The 20,930-nt window shown below is 33.9% G+C and overlaps 2 protein-coding genes across 5 annotated transcripts in view; one reads left to right on the forward strand and one right to left on the reverse strand.

Annotated features, from left to right (window-relative positions):
• The window catches only part of LOC136029914 (retinol-binding protein pinta-like), a 113,263-nt gene that overhangs the window by 29,642 nt on the left and 62,691 nt on the right, over positions 1-20,930 (reverse strand). The gene's annotated exons all lie outside the window — the stretch shown is intronic.
• The window catches only part of LOC136029913 (actin-interacting protein 1-like), a 247,574-nt gene continuing 229,419 nt past the window's right edge, over positions 2,776-20,930 (forward strand). The window contains exon 1 of the mRNA XM_065708425.1: positions 2,776-2,850. The gene's annotated coding sequence lies outside the window, so the exon portion shown is untranslated. The remainder of the gene's footprint in view (positions 2,851-20,930) is intronic.

A 20,930-nucleotide genomic window follows, 5' to 3' on the forward strand; every position in this document is an offset into this window, starting at 1 on the left:
AAGCCGGATCAAGTCTATTTTTGCATCATCTGTGCAAAGTATTTCGATGATGTTTCGGAATTTTGGTCTGTCTTTAAATGTTGATGAATACGAATATTTAGTTTTAAATCCCAAACTATCATCTCATAATTTGTCCTGCGGCTCCTCAGTAATTCATAATTTTGCGAGTTTAGGGTGGTTAAGGATTAGTGTTTGGTCTACGCTCCCTTTTTTGTGACTTCAGTTTCTGAGAGATGTTAAAGAAAAGTTGAAGATCAGATATGCAAAAATTTTACCTAACCGTGGAAAACACTCACGCCAAGCCTTTGTTAAAATGTAATTCACATGTATGACCATTCCGTCTTGTTTTTAAGCGGTATGGATTCATTATTGGACAAGAGGGATTTGTGTCAGATACGTATTGATTATTTTAGATATTTCAAATTTTTATTGTCACTTCATACCGTAATACACGTATTATTATAATGTATTGTGACATTATTATATACTACTGACATTATTCAGTCGTTTGAGTTGCTTAGTTCGTTTGAGTATAAGACTTGCCTTTGTCTGCTTAGAACCAAACCATAATATTATCCGTGTTTTTTTGTCTGAGATGAAGGTTTAAGTTGTATGTGTGTCTCTGTAATTACTTTTTATTTATTTTTAATTAATTTACTCCGCTTGTTTTGTTTAAAAGTGGGTTATAAATAAACTATTACTACACCAAATAACGTCTTTCGATTTGCCGTTACCAATTAGAAACAAAATCTGAAATTTTACTCCAGAATCCTTTTGTTTCTTATGATTGCTCCGAAATAGAACGTCCAGTCAAGGTTTAAGTAATGAAAATTTCCGAGAGCTTATGTTTTGCCAGGGTTCAACTTTCATCATCTTTACTATAGCCCTGCAGTTTGTCAGAAAAATTATATTTCAACGGCAAATTGGCAACGGCAAATCGAAAGACGTTCTTCGGTGTAATAACAGTTCATTTATAACCCACTTTTAAACGCAACAAGCGGAGTAAATGAAATAAAAAGAAATAAAATTGAAATAAAAATAAAAGAACTAAAAAGAAAAAAAGAAAAATTTCCATGAGTTTTATAATTTGCCAGGTTTAAACTTTCACCATCTTTATTATAGCCCTACAGTTTGTCAGAAAAGTTATATTTCAACGGCAAATGGGCACCGGCAAATCGAAAGTTCTTCGGTGTAATAAAATAAAAGAACTAAAAAGAAATTAAAGAATAAAAAAAAATAAAGTAACAAAAGAAACTAAAAAGTAATAAAAATTTCCAAGAGCCTGATGATTTGCCAGGTTTTAACTTTCGCCATCTTTGCTATAGCCCTGCAGTTTGTGAGAACAATTATATTTCAGCGTTAGTGGATTTAAGTTATCATTTTATCAATTAAAAGGAACAGTCTGTGGAGGGGCTTAGAGTTTTCAAAACCAACTCATTTTACTTTTGGATGAAGGATTAGGACCACATTAATATTATTATAATCTTTGCAAAGCCTTGTTTCTTCAAGATCCTATGTTTAACAAATCAGTCAGTACATTCAGAATCTATTAGTCTCTTCTCAGTTTGAGCAATACTCATTATGATGCTGAGAAGTTTTTCTTTTCTCATGACATCGACCAAAAAGATAATCAGGTTAACAGTAAAGAAAAAAATCACCGTTTTAGATAACTTCGTAGACCACACTGCCTTTCCATGACGAAAGTAAAACAGTTCAAAATAGGGATGAAACCTTTTTATTGAAAGTGAACAGATACAAAAATTAACTGGATATTTCGAACACATACGCAGTGTTTATCATCAGCAGTAAAACTCATCAGCAGTTTTACTGCTGATGATGAACACTGTATATGTGTTCGAAATATCCAGTTAATTTTTGTATCTGTTCCCTGTCAATAAAAAGGTTTCATCCCTATTTTAAACTGTTTTACTTTAATCACCGTTTTGTACGACAACTAAAAGACAGTTACTTTTTGAAAAGACAGTTTTTGGTAATTCTTTACCAGTAACTGTCCAGTTTACTACCAGTAACATTAAACGGCAAAATTTGATAAATTAAATCCAATCTTCCTAAAAATTCTTCATTGCCTCTTTATAAGGGAAGAAAAATATATTATAGAATATCGGGGCTATAAAGTAATATTTGGCCAAAAGCATCATTTTTGAAGTAAGATTGTTTCAAGGTGCAATTTTTACCACAAAACCGGCCGGAAAATTGCCTGATTTCAAAATTCAGTGAGTTGCTATGCCAAAAACTGTCAAAATTAATGCAAATTCTACCCCATTAGCAACACTGGATCCTAATTGAAGTGATTGTCATTTCTGATGAATTATTATGCCATTATAGCTAATGTAGTTTGGCAGTTTTATGCTCGATAGCAGACAGCTATTAACAACACAAAATATTAATTGCCTTTTGGTAGAGTTTTTTATGGCCCCATGACGTTTGCAAAACAAAATATACACAGGTTACAATGCAAACAGAATTTTGTAGCAGTTTTATTACCTAGTTTAGAAGGTGGAAGGAAGAAGTATCGGCAATAAAACACTAGTTTGGCTATAAAAATATCATTTGCATTTACAAACATCTTGGCGGATTTATTGGCAATCAAATACACATTAACCAAGGGATTGCCCACTTTCCAACAGCTGGTGAACATCATAACCTACAATTGCTCTATTGTGTGTGGCAACACTTCATATACACTACATCTACAGGGGTGTACATTTCCACCGTACCATGCTTCCTCACTACAAACTTGTGACACTTCTGGTGAACATATTATATGCCGTGGAAAACCCTTTGTGTTTTACCCTTGGAGTATTTGTCTTTAGGAGCTCATAAACTTAAGTATGTTTAACAAACTTGATTTATTTATTTTAAAGGCGTTATCCCGTCATCGGCCATGTGCACTGAATAAGCTTTTGAGAAAAAAGACCTCATTCAGTGCATTTGTTTCTTGAAATATAGCATAATTAAAATGATACACACATTTAAACATATAAACTAGTAATAAGCTTTTAATTAGTAACATTAAAATTAGTACTTTCAGAACCGGCATGTAAAATAGATTTTGTTGTTGCATATGCTATTGCAACAGTAAATAATTTTTGAAGTGTCCTTGAGGCTTGACCCTCACTACCGCCTCATCCGGTTGTTCTATTCTGTTTGATAGTGGTATAGTTATTTATTCCTTTTTTGTGTGTGTGTAATAAATTTTAATGCACACAAGGACATTTCTATCCTCAAGGACACTTCAGAAATAATTAACTGTTGCAAAAGCATATGCAACAACAAAATATATTTCATTTCTGGTTTCTACTGTTAATTTCTGGTTTCTGTTGATAACTTTGCTCTTTGCTTAGAGTTTGTTACTAAGACCTGTTTGACCTAAGGTTCTCTTATATGTGAGGGTGGATTACAACCTCTCCCCGCTAAAATTTAGTTTCTTAAATTGTACATTAAACATTGCATATAATTATATGAAGTGAAAAATATTACGATATAAATGCGCTTGAACAAAGCTCCAGGTAGCACTTAGCAACCCCAAACCCTCGCTCCGCCTTACCCAACTCCCCAAAAAGACTAAATAGATTGCACACAAAGGTAATTTTCAGCCATAAACACAAAGAGCGGTGGAACCCATTCACACTCTTAAAATGTTCCTCCCATCTCTCTTTAACTCTTTCCTTATCACTAATTGTGGCCCCGTTCTGTTCTTTAACTGGGACAGGTCCAGATTAACTGCTCTTTTTCGATTGATTAACACGTGAGTACAATATTTTGCTAATATGCCGTATGGCTGCAACATCCTCGGCAATTTTATCAATGGCCTCCACTTCTCACCTCCTTAGTTAATATTTTAATACTTTCTCACTTTCTTTGCATTCCTTTTGTTTTCATATTTAGATAATTTTTGGACAATCCCATCTTCTCACTATTAAATATAAAGCTTTTTAACTTATATTCCTAGCTGCAGTCTTGTCTTTCTTCCCAAAGGCACCATTAGCAATGGTTTAGCCTGGTTTAGCCACCATTAGCAAAGAAAAATAATTGTTTTCCTAAAATAATTCCATTTGTCTTCCACGTTGTAAATTTTAAACTCTCCAGTTTAGTATTCAACTGTTACTGAAAAGTATCTCTCAAATTCTCATCGTGGAACCTAGTAATATCAGTAGCTTGTGCAACTCTATTTTTAATCTGGGTCAAAATCTCTCCATCACAGTCAATTCAGCTACCCAGATAATTTGAACTCCTGGACTTGTTCTAGATTCTTGTTTTTGCGATGGAGAACAAGTGGCGAGCTTGTGACTGCCATGCTCTTTGATTTGTCAATGTTTATCTTTAGCCCGACATTCTCTGCATTCTCGGTGATAGTGTCAAGTAGCTACTGCAACCGTTATTTAGACTGTTTGAGAAAGACAAAATCGTCCACGAAGTCCAGATCGAACAGTTTCTTGTTGCTCACTTTTACCCCGTAACCCAGCGCGAATCTCAGGGTATAATCAATTATAATTGTAAAGAGCATGGGGAAAAGTACACACCCTTGACGAACACCAGACATGACTCTTGAAAAATCTGGTTGTACCGTTTTCGGTCTTAACGCACCATTCCGATTCTTCATAAAGCGCTATAATCATATTTACAACCCTACTCTCTGTCTATTTACCCCATCCTTCCTGCCTGAGTGATCAAATTCTATGTCACCTAATGTCATGCTTCCTACCATGGGATATGAGTTTCTGAAACTCCAAATAAGTCCAGTTTGAATTGTCTCAATTCGTCAGTCAAAATTTCGATACGATAGTTATTTTTAAACGTCAAAACATTCCAAGTTCCAATTGTCATTTTCTTTAAATCATTGAAATTATTTTTGCCTGAGGAAAAGCAATGATCCTGGATACCAATGCAGGACGAGGACCGACACATCTTCTCAAGTCTACACTGAAGCACTTAAAGCCGGCTTAGCACCGGAAAGCAAGAAGTTCCTGGGATTTCCAGTATTAAGGGAAAATTTGCAAAATGCTGGACCTATTCTTTGTCCCAACATAGTTTTCAGCCCTTGGCGATGTTCTTCTATCAGCAAGAGTCGAAATTTTGCACAGACAGTATTCATCCCAAGTTTACCGGGGAATCCGCAGAAGGCTTTTTTCTGGGAGTATTTTCCCCGGGGTGTATTTTCTGCAGAGGGGTGTGTATTGTCCGAGGAAATTAACATCTTCTCAAGTCTACACTGAAGCACTTAAAGCCGGCTTAGCACCGAAAAGCAAGAAGTTCCTGGGATTTCCAGTATTAAGGGAAAATTTGCAAAATGCTGGACCTATTCTGTGTCCCAACATAGTTTTCAGCCCTTGGCGATGTTCTTCTATCAGCAAGAGTCGAAATTTTGCACAGACAGTATTCATCCCAAGTTTACCGGGGAATCCGCAGAAGGCTTTTTTCTGGGAGTATTTTCCCCGGGGTGTATTTTCTGCAGCGGGGTGTGTATTGTCCGAGGAGATTAACGCCGACCACCAAAAAAGGACATGCAAAGATTAAAAAAGTGCTAGTTTTCTAAATAAAAATAAGCGTCAAACGAGGCATGTTCAATACCAATAAAACCAGAAAATAACTGAAAAGTTTACCAATAAGAAAAAAGGGATTCCGACTAATCAAGTGAAGAAGAGAAAGTGAAAATCAGAATTATTTCTCATTAAAACTAAAGTAATTTAAATCTAACCTGTATTAGGCTGGACTCTTATCACCTATTTTTGGTTGGAGTAGCTTAAATACATTTGGTTTGCTTTTTTTGTGCAGGAGGGGGTAATTGTTTTTGGTTTTCCTTTTAAAAAATGTTGTTTTTGTTTTTCTTCTCTCTTCTTGCATTATTCTTGTTGTTCCATTCTTCTGGTTTCGTATCGCTTCTGTTTTTATTCTTTTGTTGCATTGATATAACTGAATAAATAAATCTTAAAACAAGTAGAGCTTAAATTTAATATGTGAATCAACCTTGAAACGAACAAAAATATTTTACTATTGCAGCAAAAATGAAACCCAAATTACATTCAGATGCCTACTGGTACAGAAATTAAGCCCACTACGCCTCTGCGCGTTTGGGCGGTTCTGACGGACAACAAGCTGAACGTAATCAATGAAATCGGGTTCCAAATCGGGGTTTTTAGCCAATTGATAAAATATGTTCTGACTATAACTGACATAGATGGCGGCGTAGTAATTACATCGAATTTTCTTCTTTTTAATAAGTATTCTGTTTTTCGCACCAAAATCTGAATCTTCCGCTCCTGAATGTTATTACAGCATCATTTACTTTTAAAAGTCGTCTGCTTTTAAACGCTATTTTAACACTATTTTTTACTTCTATTTTCTATTTTTTAAACGTGAAAATACGTTGCGATTAAGATTTTCACAGCAGAATTAATTAAGTGATTATTTGGTAATCATATTAATAATTAAATTGTAAGTTATATGTAAGTATTTTATATAATTAGTTATATATTAAATTAATTATTATATAAAATAAATAAACCTTCAATGTTTAAATATTATGTATAATACCTTAAATACTAAAAATAAAATTATAGTTAAAATGAATGATAAATTAGTTGTATATTAAATATGTAAGTATTATATAATAATCTGTAAACATGTAAGTATTGGTAAATTATATTGGTAATGCCATTCATTGTGCAGCCTACAGGACCGTAACTCCCCCTCAAAACCTTACAGTTTGTAAGATTTTCATAAATTAAAATCGTCCTGTTTGGGTTTGTGATTTGCTCTTTTTATTCAACAAGCTTATGCTCAGAATAATTGAACATGCTTAAAACTCATTTGTTTATATAAATAAATTAGAACCAAAGCTCTGTTTTATGTAGAAAGTCAGAAATGATAAATTATAGAGAAAATTAGACGCAAGCACTTTTTAATTAATAATTTAAACAAATGTGAATCGAAATTAGGGATAATTTGGAATTTCCTGGGAGGCTTATCTCCAGGAGTGCCCCCTCCTCTTTTTTCATTGATGCGCGCATAATTTGAATAATAAAAGTAAATTGCAGAACAATTATTTAGTCAGTCTTTGATTTTAATAAAAAAAACAGCTTGTTGCGTCTTTTGATCGTAGGATGCTACTTACATTATAAGGTTTTTTGTTAAACTTTTTATTTTTTGTATTAAAATTTCATTTTTCAACTTATTGTGTCAAGAAAACGCCTTCTACTTTCAAATTCTTCTGCTTTCAAATATTACTCTTTTATTTTTTATTTTTCAAAACGTTAAGAGTATACTGAGCATAAATTTTTGTACAGCCGTTGTAAATAAGTAAATAACTGTTATGAACTTATTTTATATCAATTTTGTATAAGCATTCACAAGTATTAATTTTATAAGTATAGAATTATAAAATACAGCATGTTTTATAAGTACACATAAACAAGTAAAATTTAATAAAAACTCGTTTATTTTTCATCCACAAAAGATTTAATATTCTCAATAAAATTCGTTTGAGTTTCTACTTCTCAACTCTGAAACTATCCTTGTTTTAGGGGTGTACATAGGCGGGAAGAGGGTTTTGGAACCCCCCAACCCCCATTGTAATTTAATATTTCTCTTAATATTATCTCTTAATATTTTCCTATATCTTACTACACTGTAATTGTCCCGTTTTTTTTTTTGGGGGGGGGGGGTTTCTAAAGCTATTTATATCAAGGCTTATTAAATATGCTTAAAATTATATATTTATTTGAATACATCCACTAAAATTAGAAGCAAGGCTGGGACTTTTGCAAGACAAAGATGTGAATTGTTGAAAAACTAGCAGCTTTTATTCAAAACTTCGCGTCAAATTTTTGAATAAAAATCAAAAATATAGAAAGCATTAAAAAACTAAGTATATTCTAATAATTAACATTTTTAGCACGTAATAATTAGTATTATTAAATGTCAATATAACTTAGTATGGGCATAAACCAAAAAAGAGAAAATTAAATATTGAAGGATGCAACTAAAAATATTTACTTACTTTATGATTTTTATTTAGAATTTTTCCTTTTTTATACGATGTTTCCCAAATCTTTGCCCATATGTGTCAGTAATTTGTAAAGAAAAAAAAAGTTAAGAAATAAGTATTATAGTAAGGACGCGGTTATCCAAGATTCGACTAACCAAGTTCCAGTTTAACCAAGGTATTCTACTTCCATTATTACATGTCCTGATAAATTGCAGTACAAGTTATTTTAATACTTTGCCTTTTATAAATAAATAAAAATATAAAATATCGTATTTATATAAAAATCTAATATACTGTGGTGATAAAGGTACCGAAAACAAAATAAAATTCTTGCACGTCGCTTTGCGAGGGTGTTATCAATGGTGATTAAGTTACGGAGTGAGCATTGCTATCATTGGTGATTATGTTACCTCATTAACTTTTGTGGCTTTTTATTTATAATGCAGAAATAGACGACCGAACATACCGAATATAATAGCTTACCGAAATATACCGAATATATTACCGAAATATATAAATTACCGAATATAATATAATAGCTTGCCGAACAGTTTCTATCGAGTTTTGTTCATTTTACTGCATTTTTCTTTGCTGTTTATTATTATATGATTATTATATGATTGTTTATAGAGTCTGCGCTGTCCGAGTTTTGTTTATCAGAGGTACTCTTGGTCCACGTTGCCGCAGATACCCGTGACTCTACTATATCATAAGTCATATACCTTTGCTCACTTTGCATAGACTTTTGATCTTTGCTATTCAGTTTCATGTTTGACACGCTCTAATTCTCGTTTTCACATATCCTCTAATCACCCGTGTCTTTGCTCTTCATTTTCATTTTTGACATGTTTTGGTACTCGCTGTTGCATATCTTCTAACTACATTTGTATTTCTTCTTCATTTTGAATTTTCCTTTTTTCAGACAGTTTAGCAAACCCTTTGCTTTAGCTGCCCGTATTGGTTATGTCTCATTTGATATTTCAGGTTTTTGATTTTCACCCATTGTAAATTTAATATGTTCAGGCCGTTCTCTCGGTCCTATCATGTTCGGTGATTCAAATGGTTCCAAAGAATCTATGAGCTATTAAATTCTAATTAATTTTACACCATAAAAACTATATGCTACCTAATAAAGTCAAATGTTATACCAATGATTATTTAATATGCCATGCAGGGACGTATGTAATAAGGGGAGATCTTGAGGATCAATCCCCCAAAAAATCCTAAGTCTTTCCAAATTTCTAGGTATCTCTTCTTCAAATTGATCAAATAAAATTTTCCGGTTGTTTTCTTTATTGGTCGCCTCCAGAAAAATTTCTGCTTACGCGGCTGATGACATGTTAGCATCTTTGAGAAAATAATTAAGTTGAGTTTATTGGATATTTTTATGCTCTTCATTTTGTTTCATTTTTAAGAACTCTTAAAGGCATGATTCTGTACAGTTTTATGAGCTTGCATGGACAAATACTCGCCCACTTTCAGACATAATGGACACATTATATTGCGTAACATGCGTGCTGGAAGTGTGCCAAACATGTCTTGAAGGGGCAGAGCATGCTGAAAGTGTGCCTGCGCACAGTTTGAAACGCTGTCACGTGCGGCAGAACAATTGAAGAGACATTCACCAGGCGGAGAATGTAAAATCCTTCGTCAAAACAAGCCTTTTATTGAAAATAAATCTGTCAGGATGTTTATAAGTGATCAAATTGCAAATTCAAATGATACCTTTAAACCTAAAACCAGTGTTTTATCACTAAAAAAATTTCCACTCCAGCTTTAAACTAGGTAATGAAACTACTAGCAAAATATGTTTGCACTGTAACCTATCTATACTTTGTTTATTTGCCGCTAGTTATACCGATTACTAGTTTACATGATTAACAGTTGCATGTTTAGCTACTACGGTAGAACACAAAAGTTAATCAGATGGGCAATCACTTCGATAAGGAGCCAAGGTTGCCAAAGGATTTAGATCTGCATCACTTGCCAATAACACAAAAATTCAATTTAATATGTGCTTCGATTTAATTCAGGGTGAATTTGCTAGTACTTTCCTAAGATTTAGGTAGAGTGATGCGGGAGTCAGAGAAATAAGCAGGGGAGGGTATATCAGGATCCACCCATCACCACCCTCCAACTCTCCCCAGAAAATCTTGAGTTTCTGGACATGTCTTATTCATAATAACGAGTAAATTTGTTCTGTTATTGACGTTACTGTTGTTATTGCTTTGTTGCATTATTAATAGCTGTAGCTACCAAGATAGGACACAAAAATTCATCAGAAGGGGTAATCGCTTCCGTAAGGAGCCAGTGTTGCTAAAGGAGTCAGATTTCTAAGAAAAATTCTAGGGAAAAGGAGTGAAATTTCATCTCGTTAAGATGAAATTACATAGAATATATTTATGATTGGTAATTACGCTTAAAATTGAGGAGATCAGTGGCCTCATATAACAAATGCTGCATTAGGTAGGGCAGGGCTATCTTATATTCAGAATGAGTGGATGGGATCGCCAGGAAAGGATGAATCGCCTATGGATCAGCTTAAAACCAAAATACAAAACCGGGAAGTATAAACTTGGATTAAGGTATTAAGAAGGTCAGAAACGTTGAAATCTTGTGCCCAAACTAAAGAGATTTTTGGTTTTGAATATTGTCTGACATTAAATAAGCCAGCCAAGATATTAGGGATCTCGTCTGGGCGATAATACTGATTAATCTCGTCTGGGCGATAATACTGACTAATCTCGTCTGGGCGATAATACTAATTAATCTCGTCTGGACGATAATACTGATTAATCTCCTCTGGGCAATAATACTGATTAATCTCGTCTGGGCAATAATACTGATTAATCTCGTCTGGGCGATAATACTGATTAATCTCGTCTGGACGATAATACTGATTAATCTCGTCTGGGCGATAATACTGATTAATCTCGTCTGGGCAATAATACTGATTAATCTCGTCTGGGCGATAATACTGAATCTCGTCTGGGCGATAATACTGATTAATCTCGTCTGGGCGATAATACTGATTAATCTCGTCTGGACGATAATACTGATTGATCTCGTCTGGGCAATAATACTGATTAATCTCATCTGGGCGATAATACTGAATCTCGTCTGGGCGATAATACTGATTAATCTCGACTGGGCAATAATACTGATTAATCTCGTCTGGGCAATAATACTGATTAATCTCGTCTGGGCGATAATACTGAATCTCGTCTGGGCGATAATACTGATTAATCTCGTCTGGGCGATAATACTGATTAATCTTGTCTGGACGATAATACTGATTAATCTCGTCTGGGCAATAATACTGATTAATCTCGTCTGGACGATAATACTGAATCTCGTCTGGACGATAATACTGATTAATCTCGTCTGGGCGATAATACTGATTAATCTCGTTTGGGCGATAATACTGATTAATCACCTTTAGTCCCTCATGTAATTTAAGATTTGAGGATGTGGCACACAGTCTAGAAAGGTCCCAGCAGCCTTCTCATTTAAGAAATAAATTTTTAGTTTAATACCCTTGATTTGCCAGGGATCTTAGAGACATCTTTAAATAGGACAATTGTTCAAATTATAAATTTGAACAATAAAGTGGCCACAAATTTTTAGTTTAATACCCTTGATTTGCCAGGGATCTTAGAGACATCTTTAAAAAGAACAATTGTTCAAATTATAAATTTGAACAATAAAGTGGCCACAAATTTTTAGTTTAATACCCTTGATTTGCCAGGGATCTTAGAGACATCTTTAAAAAGAACAATTGTTCAAATTATAAATTTGAACAATAAAGTGGCCACAAATTTTTAGTTTAATACCCTTGATTTGCCAGGGATCTTAGAGACATCTTTAAAAAGAACAATTGTTCAAATTATAAATTTGAACAATAAATCTTTGCCACAATAAAGTGGCAAAGAAAAGAAAGTTCGTGTGTTGTTTTTGTTCTTATTTTTATTTTGCCTTTTTTATTGGGAAGGGAGAGATGAGTAACATTTTTATTATTAATTAGTTGCGCATTACAACTATTGTGTTCATCGACTACGATGTTGTATTTATAGGCAATGATGTGTTTATAGATTATGATCGTGTAATCGACTTTGATAATAATTTAAGGTATATAAAAATAGGTTTGTGTGTATATTAAAGCCAATAACGGTATACATGCCGAACAAACAAACAAAAGAAGATGATATATTTGAAGCTAAGTCCTATTGACTGGCCTGAAAACCTTTTTTTTTAAATTCTTATTGTGACAACATATATGTGTGGGATAGGATAATCAAGTATTCTCAATAGCAGTTTGTGGCTACAAAAAATAAATCTTTTGATTAAATACGCAAGTTTGTTACACAATGTCTTAACCAATGCCCCAAAATATTGTCAAAACAAAGAAAATAATCTGAAAGAGATAAACTGGTCTATGGCCCGTAAAGGAAAACGAAGAAAACAGAAATCAAACGAATATTTCACCCGTATGAAACAAAGCGTCTTCAGCATAGAATAAAAAAAAACACTAAAATCTAAAACTAAAATGATATAAATAAAAAATATATATAAAACTAAAACAGACTAACTAAAATGTATGACTGACTAACTAAAATATAAACAACTATAAAATAGTTTTTTTTTTATTCTACGCCTTGCTTTATACGGGCGAAATATTTTCTTTTGGTTTCTGTTCTCTTTGTTTTTTTTGTTTTTTTTTTTTTTAATGGCCATAGACCCGTTTGTCTCTTTCAGATTTTTTTTTTGTCATAGCTGGCCAGTTCGGTTTTAAATTTTTTATCCAGAATATTCTATAGTAGGTAAATTGGCGAGGCCACATTCAGGGGGAGAGGGGGATAACAAGTTTGAACGACTCCTGAAATTTATCTGACTCGTAAAAACGTATCGAAATGCATATAAAAAAAATTTGATGCATTTTAAGCTTTTTTTTGTAGAACACCCCCATAAAATACACACATACTTTTGGTTGTAGGTAGTCTTATCCATCGAAAAATTATATGGTTCTAGCAGAAAGAAGTCAAATTTTAACAATTGCTTTCACTTCTTCTCTTGAGAAATAAATTATTTTTCAACACTATTTGAAACACGTGGTATGCTATAATAATTGATTAAAAAAGCCATTTATGTAATTTTGTCTTCCATAACACCCGAAATGCAACCTTAGCTATATTTTCGAAAGTTCATTGACACTAACTAAGCATGGAAGACATTAATGAAGGCTATTAGAAAACGCTGAATTGATAAACAAAAAGTCCTTACGCTAGCACATTTCATTCAACTTTTTCCTAGTGTCAACGTCTGGTCATTTTTCACAATTAGAAGTAAAATCAATGGGTATCTATGGTATGAACCGAAGAGGATTGGTAACTTGTAAATGCAGAAATTGGCTGTGTCACCGAAAAAAGTCACTACGCCATCTAGCGTTAAGACCATCTTGGTATTTTTTAAATTTATCAATTCTGTTTTTATGGCACATGGTATTAACCAAGTGACATATAGCGATCGCAAATTCTGTCGGTCTGTCTGTCCCGGTTTTGCTACTTTAGGCACTTCCAGGTAAGCTAGGACGATGAAATTTGGCAGGCGTTTTAAGAACCAGACCAAATTTAATTAGAAATTGTCGTTTCCCCGATTCGACCATCAGGGGGGAGTAGGGGGACGGTCAAATCGGAAAAATTAGAAAAAGGAGGTATTCTTAACTTACGAACAGGTTATCGGATCTTAATGAAATTTGATGTTAGGAAGGATATCGTGTCTCAGAGCTCTTATTTTGAATCCCGACCGGATCAGGTGACATTAGGGGGAGTTGGGGTGGGGAACCTAAAATCTTGGAAAACGCTTAGAGTAGAGGGATCGGGATGAAACTTGGTGGTAAAAATAAGCACAAGTCCTAGATACGTGATTGACATAACCGGAACGGATCCGCTCTCTTTGGGAGAGTTGGGGGGACGGTTAATTCTGAAAATGAGGTATTTTTAATTTATGAAGGAGCGATCAGATCTTATTGAAATTTGATGTTTTGAAGGATATAGTGTCTTGGAGCTCTTATTTTAGATCCAAATCGTATCCGGTAGCATTGGGGGGGAGTTAGGGGGAGGAGCCTAAAATCTTGGAAAACGCTTAGATCCAAGGGATCGGGATATAACTTGGTGGGAAAAATAATCATAAGTCCTAGATACGTAATTGAGACAACTGGAACGGATCCACTCTCTTTGGGGGAGTTGGGGGGAGGGTTAATTCTGAAAAATTAGAAAAAATGAGGCATTTTAACTTGCGAAGACATGATCGGATCTTTATGAAATTTTATATTTAGAAGGACCTCGTAACTCAGATCTCTTATCTTAAATCTCAATCGGATCGAGTGTCATTGGGGGGGGGGCGGAAATCTTGGAAAACGCTGAAAGCGGAGAGATCAGGATGAAACTTGGTGGGAAGAATAAGCACAAGTCCAAGATAAGTGACTGATATAACCGGACCGTATCCACTATCTTTGGTGGAGTTGGGGGGGGGGAGTATTTCGGAAAAATTAGAAAAAATGAGGTATTTGTAACTTACTAACGGGTGATCAGATCTTAACTAAATTTGATATTCAGAAGGATCTTGTGCTTTAGAACTCTCACTTTATATTCGAACCACATCAAGTAACATTGGGGAGAGTTGGAGGGGGAAACCGGAAATCTTGGGAAACGCTTAGAGTGGAGAGATCAGGATGAAACTTGATGGGAAGAATAAGCACAAGCTATAGATACGTGATTGACATAATTGGAACGGATCCGTTCTCTATGGGGGAGCTGCGGGCTGTTAATTTTGAAAAATTGGAAAAATTGAGGTATTTTTAACTTAAGAACGGGTGACCGGATCTTAATGAAATTTGATTTTTAGAAGGAACTCATGTCTCAGAGCTCTTATTTCAAATACCGACCAGATCTGTTGAGATTGGGGGAAGTTGGAGGGGGAAACCGGAAATCTTGGAAAACTTTTATAAATATCGTAGATATTTATTTTTTCTGACTTCGTAATAGTGCCATTTTTTCAGAATCTTAGATCAGACACTTATCATCCCAATAACGTCTAATAATCGTAGCCGATTTTTTTTTTTAGAAACTATATTCATAGAACTATACATATTGTATATATATATATATATATATATATATATATATATATATATATATATATATATATATATATATATATATATATATATATACATATACATATATATATATATATATATATATATATATATATATATATATATATATATATATATATATATATATATAGTAATGTAAGTCTGGTCTCTGTAGGTAGCAAATTAAATAAAAAAACAAGTTTTTTTTAACTGAAAGTAAGGAGCGACATTAAAACTTAAAACGAACAGAAATTACTTCGTATATGAAAGGGGCTGCTTCCTCATCAACGCCCCGCTCTTTACACTAAAGTTTGACTCTTTCTCCCAACTCTTCTTTTTAAAACATTAGAAAACTTTAGCGTAAAGAGAGGGGCGCTGGTGAGGAAGCAGCCCCTTTCATATACGAAGTAATTTCTGTTCGTTTTAAGTTTTAATGTCGCTCCTTACTTTCAGTTAAAAATACTTGTTTTTTTTTATTTAATTTCTGAACGTTTTTGAATCAATGCATATTTTGATTTTGACTCTCCGCCGAGGAATAATTAAAACGAAATTTGCATATTTATTTTTTTTTGCTAAATGGCTTTTTCATAATTTTGATCGAATGATTTTGAGAAAAAAGAGCGGGGGAGGAAGCCTATTTGCCTTCCGATTGTTTGGTTAATTAAAAAGACAACTAGAATTTTTAATTTTTTAAGAACCTTTTTATTAGTAAAAGATTTACGTAAGTTATAAATTAGCTTATGTAAAGAAGTTTTGTATTCTCAAGTTTTTATTACATATATAAGGGGTTCACCCCCTCGTCAGTGCCTCGCTCTTTATACTAAAGCTTGAATTTTGTCCCAATTCATTAAGAATGACCCCTGACTCACAAAAGCCGTAGAATAAATAGTTGAAATTACTAAAAATACTTTAGCGTAAAGAGCGGGGTATTAGGAGGAGGTGATCCCCTCATATGGATAATAATTTCTGTTCGTTTTAAGTTTTAATGCTACTCCTTACTTCCAACTGAAAAAACTTTTTCTTATTTATTTTTTCATTGTTTTTTTTTTAAGTAATGAAAGTAAATCCTGCGCTCCCTTCATGGAAATTTTCTTCCACCATGACAAATTCCTCAATAGAAAGTTCCCCCAGCCTATCCCCCTCTTCTCAACCCCTCCCCCAGCCAAAAAATCCTCCTGAAAACGCCTGTACGCTTCCCATTAACCATTACTACATGTAAGCACTGGTCAAAGTTTGTAAATTGTAGCCCCTCCCACTGGGAATGTGGGGGAGTAAGTCGTCCCCAAAGACATAGTTGTAAGGTTTTTTGACTACGCTGAATAAAATGGCTATCTCAGAATTTTGATCCGTTGACTTTGGGAAAATAATTATCATTTCTGGGCAGTAAGGGCACTAGAACTTTTCATTTCCGTTAGAATGAGCCCTCTCGCAACATTCTAGGACAACTGGGTCGATACGATCACCCCTGGGAAAAAAAATAAATAAATAAACACGCATCCGTGATCTGTCTTCTGGCAAAAAATACAAAATTCCACATTTTTGTAGATAGGAGCTTGAAACTTCTACAGCAGGGTTCTCTGATACGCTGAATCTGATGGTCTGATGGTTAAGATTCTATTACTTTTAGGGGACGTTTCCCCCTATTTTCTAAAATAACGCAAATTTTCTCAGGCTCGTAACTTTTGATGGGTAAGACTAAACTTGATGAAAATTATAGGTATTAAAATGCGATTCTTTTGATGTAGCTATTGGTATCAAAATTCTAATTTTTAGAGTTTTGGTTACTATTGAGCCGGGTCGCTCCTTACTACAGTTCGTTACCACGAACTGTTTGATTACTTTTTAATATGATAATTTTTAGACTGAGAGATGCTCTAGACAAAGTTTTAAGAGAAGAACAGTGCAGTTTTAGAAAAGGCAGAGGATGTGTGCTGATAGTGCTATAAGCATACCCAGGCCTATCAAGATATAATTCGAGGTACCGGTCCCTTAATTTCGATTTTGGATAAAATTTGAACATACTTACTTAAAAAGTTGGCGATGAGTAGTAGTTTTGGTTAAAAGTCCTGGTAAAAAAGTAATTTTGGTAAAAAAGTATCACCAATTAAAATTGCTGCAAGCTAAGCTCCTAGAAGTATTTGCCACCCCATAGAAATTTCCTCGTGGGGCTGAGGACAACCTGCCTTGCCTTTTCCACCTCTGTATGGTCACTCAAAAAAGAACTTTAAATTTATGTTTGAATGAGCTCCCTCCCAATTATCTTACACCTTCGTCTTAACACAATCACCCCCGAAAAAAAAAACAAATAAAAATGCATCGACGATGTTTCTTCTGAAAAAAAAGCGAAATTCCACATTTGGAAGATTGGAGCTTGAAACCTCTGCGGTAGAATTCTCTGATATGATGTATCTAATAAAGGATTTTTAATAAGATCGTTTGCTATTTTGGTGGTATGTGGCATATTTTCTTAGATTTTTGGTTTTGGGTGGGTAACAATAAACTGAAAGAATTTTATATATTTAAAATCAGCATAAAAAGCCAATACTGCTGGTGTAGCAATTATAATGAGAATATCATTTTTATTTTTGGTGATTATTGATCCAAGTTACTTTTTACTTTCAGTTTTTATCATAAACTTTTTCACAAGATTGTGACGGATTTTTTTTAAACTTGTTCATTTATTTAGTTGAATAGGACAAGAAAAAGAAAGAGGAAAGACAAGAAAGAAAAAGAAAGACAAGAAAGAGGGTCAATTTGACAGCTGGATAGTTATGTTTTTCTTTCGCTATTCTATTTTTCTTTAAATGTTTGAATATATAAGGGATTTAAATTCAGGGGGAGAATTGTCCTGTTATAAAAGAGATACATTTTACGTTGTTGTTTCAAAACCGAAACGTGGTATCGTGTATCGTGTATCGGTATCGTGTATCGGTATCGGTATCGGTATTGTGTAGGCAGGATGTTTTTTGGGTATCTCTGTTCCTTCTCTAAACTATTCTAAGTCGTACGAAAATTGCATAACGACAAGTCTACATTTGTTATATTCTACGGAAGCAACAAATCTTTCTGTAATTTTGGTTTGAATTTGATTTTCTTTTAAGAATAAATGCTTAATAATTAAATATGTTATTGATTAAATAAATTGATTCCTTTGCCAGGAATCCTTGTCACTTAAAATTTGTTTCATTTTTGCTGGCAATTTAATTGCTCTTTTTATTTGAGAGTTTTTCACTAAAAGTATTGAAAAGCCATCTTATTCCTCCGAAAAAAAATATCCTGAAATAAATATTCCTTGTCACTCAACCACTAGTACTATGTTGGCGTCCCCCCGAAAAATTTTCTGTCGGTGCCCTTGATGGGAGCTATGACAGTAAAAGAACAAAGAGCATGGGGAACTTGAAAGAGTGGAAACTGGCGCTAGTGGTGACAAAAAATCTTCAACGCCATCTAAGGCTTAGTGACACTTGGCCTTGTTCCGGCATATTAATAAGGATAATTTAATTTGTGTAGTTGGTAAAATTATCCCATTAATAGATGTCTAATCTCAGTTCTTGACGAAAAAACGACGAAGCTTGAAAATTGTCGCCAAATGATAGATGGCTTTCATATTTTTTTGCTGACGCCAGCGCCAGTTTCCAATGTTATAAGTTACCCATACTCTTTGAAAAAATTCGCAATAAACTATTTTTTTAACATTAAATTTGTTCATAATATCTAACAGACAACATGCTGTTTGCGAGGCTCAAAAGTTTTCACTCGTAGAGAAAAGGATTTTCTAATACAGATTGATTTAGTAGTGACCTGGTCAGCTTCTAGAAGGTATGTCATAGACCATTGAATTTATATTACCCACTAAAAATTTATCTATGAATTGGAGTATAAAAAATGAGTATCATCTAATTGAAGAGTGTAGAATAAGGAAAACAGTTACGCAAAATTTATCTTGGGTAGGAGGGATGGTGTTTTCGGTGAGGATGGGAGGGAGGCATGGATTTGAAAACACGTAACCTATTTCATGCAGAGTTCAAGATATGAAATTTATGAAAAATCATAGATATGTCAAGATCCTTGGAAGGGGGAAGTACAGGTGTCAAACTCGTCTACTATATAGTATTCAGGGCATAATTTTAGACTTTACGTGCATCTTCAGCCCTCCAAGTAAATGAGCCAATTTCTCCGTTCCAATTTCGCCAATTTTCCCAGCTGTGTTTTTTTTCCTGATAAAAATGATCACGCACAACTGATAAACCAACAACTAAAAACGGTTCATTATATATATGACGGTTCATTATAAAAACGGTTCATTAGTATATTATATTAAATTTAGTCTTTCTATTAGACAAAGCCTAAATGGTGAAACTTGAAATCGGGCATTGACTAGAAAGCCGTGATTTCTTTTAACGAATATATTTCTTAACAGCTCAGTAGAAATATTCAGCAAAGCGTTTGCACTAGACTTAGACCTAACGACACATGACTCTTGCAGAAAACTGGACGAAGTCAGACGAAACACGTATTACGATTCTTGTTGCAGGAAGACGCATGAACGTAGAACGATAGATTATGTGATCATATGAACATAGATCTACCTTCACTTTCTGAACGTAGATCATGTCAGTGAAAGACATTAGTATAAAAAGAAGTATAAGATAGATGGCACCAATAAGTCCCTGGTTTTTGTCATTTCTCTTTTTCCAATGGCAAGACTGTCAGCAGTGGGCAGCAATAGAAAAAAAAAACGAACAGTTCACAATGATATCGCTATTAAGATAGCTAATTTAATTTATTCCTCTGATTTTGCAATTGTCAGCTGATATACAATAGTAAATAGAGCTTTTGTCATTATTTATTCTTTTAATGTGCAGATAACCCATTAATATTTGCAATGAATTTACGATAAGAATTTATTTATCGAGGAGGTTAATATTGACTAATTAATTTTTATTGGCTCCAAAAAAGCAAAATAGACGAAGGCACTATGACTGTCAGTGAAATGTCACTGACGGAACTATGACTGTAAGTGAAACGTCACTGACGGCACTATGACTGTCAGTGAAATATCACTGACGGCACTATGACTGTCAGTGAAATGTCAGTGGACTAGCTTCAGGTATTTTTCTCTCGATGCCTAAACAATCAAGCCTCTTCCACAAAAGGAATGAAATGATAGAAAAGAAAGAATGATGGAACAAAAATGATAAAAACTTAAAATTGCCATTGAGAATAACAATTTCTTATTTATTCACATTTTCTTAAGTAAAACACTAAGGTAAAACACTTGTAGTTGTAAACTGGCTAATATTGTCAAATACTTCTAATAAAATTCAAGTTACCGAGATTTTATCCAGGGGCAGGAGGGGATGCGGGGTATGAACCCCTCCCAAAATGTTTGTCTTACCAGTACAAACGTACAAAAAAATGCAAATAAAAAATTTTTCAAGCGTTTTTATGTTTGTTTTTTTGTAACCCCATCCCCGAACAAAAAGTCTGGATACGCCCTTGTCTGTTACACCCATGAAATCCTGCTATTTTTTATTGTAATCGAAATTAACTTATTTAATAACAGTTATTAACAAAACTTAAAATAATCACATCCCCTCCAAATGGTACGGCTTGATATGGAGGAGGGATAATCAAACTAATCCACGAAAATAATAAAATACATAAACTTTAGAAGGGGTTTAAAAAAAAAATACTACAACATCATATACCCTGCCAACTCCTTAATTAACACACGTCAATCAAAACTAAAATACCACTTTCCTC

The sequence above is a fragment of the Artemia franciscana genome, chromosome 8, assembly GCF_032884065.1.
Source record: "Artemia franciscana chromosome 8, ASM3288406v1, whole genome shotgun sequence".
NCBI lineage: Eukaryota > Metazoa > Arthropoda > Branchiopoda > Anostraca > Artemiidae > Artemia > Artemia franciscana.